Source organism: Mobula birostris, chromosome 5 (assembly GCF_030028105.1).
Source record: "Mobula birostris isolate sMobBir1 chromosome 5, sMobBir1.hap1, whole genome shotgun sequence".
Taxonomy (NCBI): Eukaryota; Metazoa; Chordata; class Chondrichthyes; order Myliobatiformes; family Myliobatidae; genus Mobula; species Mobula birostris.
Genome location: NC_092374.1, coordinates 156,509,530 through 156,516,513, shown reverse-complemented (window position 1 = coordinate 156,516,513; position 6,984 = coordinate 156,509,530). Strand labels below are relative to the sequence as shown.

The window sequence follows — 6,984 nt, the reverse complement described above, 5'->3', positions numbered from 1 at the left end:
TTTATTAGTAACTATGCAATACAGTAATATAAAATCAGATAAATCAGCAGGATAGCAAAGTTCATGCATATATATGTGTGGAAATATAAAAACCCAGCTTCTCCAAGCTTAGGATACAGTTTTATGATGATGGGTAAATGAAATCAGTTCAGTTCGTGGTATTGAGTTGAGTAGTGATGGAGAGAGAGAAGTGTTGTGGTTGTCCGAGTAAGCTGATGCTGTCGATTCTTCCCGTTGTCCTCCAAAACTCCCAAGTTAGACAAACTTGACCAACTTAAGAGCGCCGTCTTCAAGTGACAGTCCACCAACCCAGGCAAAGGTTTTACATGCTGGTAGACTCCACAGGGTCGCTCTTTCACGCACTGATAATCACAGATCGATTCCTCTCAATCGATCCTCAGTCCCACACTCGTGGGCACCTGAGAAAGATAGTGGTAACTTCACCACACCTTAGTACATCTGCGTGTCCTGTGAAACAAGCAATTACGCTGGCTTAAATACTGTTGTGCCGAACACCAGCTGTCCATCAAGTAGCTCCTCCTCGCTCTCTCTGTAGGAACTCAAAAGCTGGCTGTGTCCTTGCAGAAATCCCAAACAAACTGTAAGCAGTCTTCGCCCCTCTCTCTCTCTGTAACAAGCTGTTTGTGCTGTACAGCTGCACACGCTCTCTCTCGTTTTAAAGGCACAGTCCATAAGGGACAATTCAGGATCCCATCACACTGTAAGGAGTTTGTATGTTCTCTCTGTGACTGTGTGGGTTTCCTTTCAGTGCTCTGGTTTCCTCCCACAGTCCAAAGACATCCTGGTTAGTTGGTTAATTGGTCATTGTAAATCGATTAGGCTAGGGTTAAATCAGGGGATTGCTGAGCAGAGTGGCTTGAATGGCTGGAAAGGCCTTTTCCGTTCTGTGTCTCAATAAATAAATAAACCTCTTCTAACAGAACTTAGAGAGGAATAATGATTCTTGGGGTCCTGTGTCAGGCATGCAGATAATATGATCCATACACCAAAGCATGTTCTCAGCCTCAGAGAAGAATGAATGACTACTCTGCAGGATGCTTCCATTCAGAAAACAAAGGTACCATTCAGAAAACAAAGGTACCAATTACCTGTCACTTTGATTCTTCCTGTCACTCCAATTCCAACCACTTTGTCACAATCTCCAAGACTACTCAATGGCCACTTTATGTACCTAATAAAGTGGCTACTGAATGTATTTTTGGAGCAATGAAATGCAATTGAAGCTCAAGTAAGAGCATCTTATCCTCTACGTAGCCTTATTAATTGTTACATTGTTCAAATTTCACAGATAATTAGGCAGAAACGTAGGTTAAAATTACCACCAATGTGAAGTTACTGAGAAACACTTCGGTGATTATAAAATCACATTCGTATCATTAGATTCCACATCAGTAACACTGGACATAGGTTTAGGATTACTAATGGATTAAATAAGAGGCAGTTTCATATAAGAGGTCTCTAGACCATGGAATATTGTATGAAGTGGGTAGAGAATGAGAGGCTATAACAGCACTCAAAAAGGACCTGGATGGGTATCTGGAAAAGTATATGGGCAAAGGGAGATCAACATTGATAACTCCATAACCTGGAGATGCCAAAGACAAAGGTAGAAGCAGACATGCTCTGGCCCTCTCCCTGCTGTGTTGGTCTCCATACATCCTCTGTCCTTGCTTCCTTTAATGACAGTGATATATATTTTTATTAAAATAAACTCTAAACAAAATCAATACTCTGCAAATAGATATGGAGTGTTTTGGTGTCTCTTAAGGGCATGCTCTTTTGGTCTCTGATATGTAATCGACCCTCCAGAGTTATTATTCAATACATTCGAGAGCGAAGTGGTTTTCTCGTGGAGAGGGTGATCCCCATACGCCTCACAGACAGATGTGTGGAATATTTGTGTTGCAAATATTCATGGGTGGTGGCATCTGCTCAGGTTGAATTACCCTGATATGGAAAGAATGTAGTTTAGTTGATCTGAGAGGGAGTGGTGGAATGTGGAAACTCTGGTATCAATCCAATTCTGCCTTTTAACTGCTTGTCACAAATAGCAAATTATTCTCCCTTTTCTCCACCCAGAGGGAGTGAGAGTGTGAGTCAGTCCCATTGGGGTGGAAACATATTGGCATAGGTCAAATAAGCTGGGAGTTAGTTCTTGCTGCATTAACTTCACCAATGCACATGTGAGGAGGTTGGAACACAAGAAGCAAAGCATACACACTATTTCACACCATAGCCAGCAACAAAACTGCAAAGGAATTTCTTTCAGAACAATTTGAGATAGGTGAGTAACAGAGATTTCTCTTTTTTGCTCCTTTAAACCAATCTGACACACTGGCAGCTTTGATACGATTAGGTCAAAGCTCATCCCAGCATGCTAATTAAACCAGAATGTTGTACACACTGATCGTAATTGCATTCTATGTGGTTTGTGTTAGAAATAACACAGGAGTGGCAAATTTTGCCAATGATCTTGTTGAGTCTCACTTTTAAGAGTAGTGCTTGTGAAATATGTATGCTCTCTAAGCAATTATATACTGTATGAGTTTATATCTGCTTTATAGTATGTGTTTGGAAGTGAAGATATGTCTTTTCCTCCAATTATTAAATAATAGGTTCTCAGGAAGCGATGATTTTGGGAGGTAGGTTTTCAAAATGTAATGACATCTACTTAGTACCTGCCCTTATAATAACTTGGGAGGAAGCCAATCGACCTATCGTGTCCCTCCCTTGATCCTGTTAGTCTCCTTGTTTCCTTGTACTTCTGTATTTTATTCTACCTCACACATGTCCATCAATTCCCTTGAGGGTCTCTCTGCCCTTATTCACAATAAGGAGTAATTTACAGTAGCCAATTAACCTACAAATAAATCCCAAATCAACCTGCAAAGAGGATATGGTTTGTCTGAGTTTTAGGGTGTGAACGCCCTTCCTTTTGAAGGCGTATCTTTTCTAAATATATGGGCATACCTGGCAAGAGCAAAGTTTAAGAAACCTCAAGCATGCATCACAATCACAAGAATTTAACCATTTAAAATCACACAGATTGGTGCTGCCAAATCCTTGGGCCAAACCAAAAGGGGGAGAGCACCAATCCCAATAGAAACTTTACCTCCTGGGTCTTCCTGTCTAATTAAGGTTTTAGGTAATCTGAAACTCCGTATCAAGTTGGAGGCAATGTTCTTGTTTGTCTGGGTCATAGAGAAGGCAACACAGTAACACAAACTATGGTAAGATCTCATTTCTCAGTTGGCTGCCTGATGTGCCCAGGAAGAAGCAACGTGATGGTTCAAAGTTAATCAGCCAGCAGTCTCTGGCTACATTAATATGTATTTGCACATTATTTCCTAAGAATTCCTGAGTGCAGCTCAATCCCAAGACTTAGAGTTTTCTTATTTGAATATATGTTGAAGTAGACCCTTCAGTGGTGTGGGAGCCCTAATGTGACATGATGTTTTGGATGTCCACATTTAAAGGCATGAATTGGGTTTACCCGTCAGCTGATTAGTAAGGTCCCCTTATTTGAGGTTGTGACAAGTAATCATTTCACTCCTGAGAATGACCCTCCTTTAAGAGGACAGAGTTACAGAGCATTTCCTTGTTATTATTTCCATTTCAGTCATGCGTTCACTCAGAATCTTGTTCACATAGAATGAAAGAGTAAATCATAGTTTAGAAAATAAAAGACCAGTTACTTTAAAAGTGATAAACACTGTTTTATTAAAAATGGTCGTGCCAATTAACCTCAGACGCCCCTTAACATTTTGAAATGTTGTTCTTGTAGTCAACTGATGAAGTTACACAGTACTCTCTTTTTATCGTCTTTGATGGAACTAAATTTGAAGTAAATGTTAAACAAAACATGGACTTAAATTCTGCAGAAATACAGGCTTTGGACTTTAGAAGGGTGGAGTTATTTAATGCCACCATGTAATGACAAAATAAAATGAGCCACTAGGGGGCAGTATGGTTGTGGAGTAAGTCCAATCTTGTTGCCAGTAAATCTATAGCAACAATATCAAAGTTTGTCAGAGATGGGGCACCATCATGCCAGACGTAGTGTCTGGCCCGGCACGAGTTACACACTATTCTGCAGTAAATACTCCAAATTGATTCTATATAAATTGGTATACAGAGAAGAATTAATTTCAGCCACTCATAGTAGTGTAGGCTTCAATGTGATTGTCAGGTCTTCTTGATTTTTATCCCAGATTACCAGTGGTAATATGTACAGCTCAGAAGCTCTTGGAGATACAGTAAGGTTGCCTAGATTGACAAATAGCAGGCAGGCCCTCATCCCAGCGGATCATGGGTTTGTGCCTCTGGTGGACTGTGTCCTCTCCAGGGCGCAGGCCTGGGTGGGAAGGTTTGTAGAACCAGCTGTTACCCATGCAATAGGTTCCCCCTCTTCACGTCACTGATGTAGTCCAAGGGAAGGGCAAGTGCTGATACAGCTTGGAACCTAGTGTTTTTGTAAATTGGCATGATCTGGTACAATGGTAAAGTGATTTTTGATATCTCAGTGAGGTTCTGATCCCAATCGTATTTCCAAGTGGGTGTGGAGTAACACCAGGCAACTTCTCACCTTCCTGAGTGAACTCTGGTGATTACAAATACAATTGAAGGAGACCTATAAGGGTTCTTTCTTTTCCTCATGGACTAAAATATTGTACAATCACTGATTATCATCTGTGAAAGATGTATCTTCAAACTGGAAAGACACAATAAATGAATTACGATTATAGGCCCAGGACATAAGTATAATTAAGCCACATTGTTGGATGGAATGATGCTTCGTTCTTCATACTAGTGCATTGTGATATGAAATTGGCCATTTTTTTTCTGTTGGTAAGGCACTTGGAGTCCTGCTGAACGGTTGCAGCCAGAAACATCGACTGTACTTTTTTTCATAGATGCTGCCTGGCCTGCTGATTTCCTCCATTTGTAATTTGCACTAATTTGTAGCCTTACCTGGAGACAAAATAAAATTGGTGTTGATGTCAAAGTGGAAGACAGCAGCAAATTTTATTTTTTCATGTGGAACTGCTATGCATGTGTGAATAATACATGTACTGAGAGTCTAAAGTCAAAATTTTTTATTAATCTTACCTAGGCACCCCTTAAAGAGCAACTTAGTACTTCAAGATGTCCAAAGCTGTTTTCGGCCAATGGAATACATTTTGATTTCAAGTCATTATTGTAACGCAGTGAACTCGCCAACTAATTAATAGGCAAATTTTCAATCTTAGGTGATGGTTTTGATGGCAGTTTGCAATTGTTATTCAGAGTATGACAAAGGTGCACCACGTGTGCATTAGTGCCATTCCAAACTGAATGCAGCCCCACCCAAAACTTGCACAACCAGTTTAGAAATATTGAAAGCACACACCCATCCATGCACTCTCACAAAGTTCTTAGTTAGGATATAACTTTAAAGAAGCAATTTTTCTCCACCCAGGTAATTTAACTGCACAGTTACTCAGATCGACTGAATGTGTAAGTAGAGCCTCTGAATTTTGTTGTCATTGTCTGGAAACAAACTTAAATGAAATTTGAAGGAATTTAGGATAGGTGAGCATTGCAATGAGTCGAGTTTTGCTTGTAGGTGTCTGCATATTAGTGTTTGCTGTTGCATGTCACTTGAGAGAGTGACAGTCCTGTAGAGATCCATAACTGCTCTATTGACTACAGTTTATATTTAGTGCTCTTGTCTGCCTTCTATCCTCATTTTCAGTGTCAAAGGAATGTTTTCTAGGTTTCTGATTCCACTTTGATGACTTATGAAAAATACTGGGCTGTATTCTTGTAAAATGTTACTTTTTTAAAAAAGTAAAGTTGTTCTTAGAGTGCAAGCCATAGTTCCATTTCTTTTCTCAGTTTTAATGTTAACTAGAGGAGACAATGCTGCCCTTAATCGCTCATATTCAACAAATGAGAAAGAATGAAATAATAAAATATTTCTTTCCTGCCTTTTGAGATGTCGATGTGAAACACCTCTCAAATTATGAATCAGTATCACTGCTGAAATTCCAACTGCTGCTTCAAACTAGGTCAAAAAATAGAAAAGACAATCCTGACTGGATTTTACCTTACAAATTACAAAATAAGCTTGGAGTGGATGGGAGGAAATGGATCTGGAGAAGGAACAGGCTTATCAAAGTTTCGTGTGTGAAATTTACTGAAGTCACTTCTGCTCCGGTGTTGTTCCCTTGCCTGTGTTACTTGCAGAGTACACCTCTATAGTGCACTCTCAATTTTTTAACTTATCTTGTTTCTGGAGAGCTAAGACTGCAGCCTTGTTGAACACTTGAGACGTAACATTTAATTTAATAAATTGTAGACACGTTCAGCAAACTGATACCAAAAGGATTAAATAAGTTTCACAGAATGTTATATAAGAATCGTGGCATTGTGGCAATCAGGCGGCTATTGAGTGACTGTGATAGACAAATGTTTAACAGCGCAATGTGGGGGGAGTTTTATAACCAAGTAGAATTGCTGCATGGAATGGCCCAGAGTTGGTGATGCCATTCTGTGAGCTGACAAGGAAGTGATTCCAGTGGCCATGGTATCTTTAATGATCATGCCTCATTTCAGTTTTCAAGCTATTTTTCCCAACCAAAGCTGGTGGGAGTTTTGCTTGGGGCTGGCGTTTGGTAATTGTGGTGATAGGACTGGTGTTGGATTCTTGGCATTTGGTTTGCGTACACTGTGGTGTAAATGTGTGTGTGTTTGTATAAGACGATGTGTAATACCCTGCTTGCTGTAGAAAGAGGAGATGTAAGTTGCAGCAAGAAAATTTCAAGGATTCCCTGGGGAAGTCCAAGGAACAATTGCTGCCAGTGGTTGAGCTAGTAACTTACGCTGGGGCAGTGGGATGATTATGAGAGTGAACCTTACTCTGGGGCAGGGCTTCCCAACATTTTTTATGCCATAACCAATACCATTAAGCAAGGGTTCCAT

The 6,984-nt window shown here is 40.1% G+C and overlaps 1 protein-coding gene across 2 annotated transcripts in view; it reads left to right on the top strand.

The window, feature by feature from the left end:
- The first annotated feature begins 2,209 nt into the window (after positions 1–2,209).
- scel (sciellin) overlaps positions 2,210–6,984 on the top strand; it is an 82,542-nt gene continuing 77,767 nt past the window's right edge. For both annotated transcript variants that reach the window (XM_072257301.1, XM_072257300.1), the window contains exon 1: positions 2,210–2,305. The gene's annotated coding sequence lies outside the window, so the exon portion shown is untranslated. The remainder of the gene's footprint in view (positions 2,306–6,984) is intronic.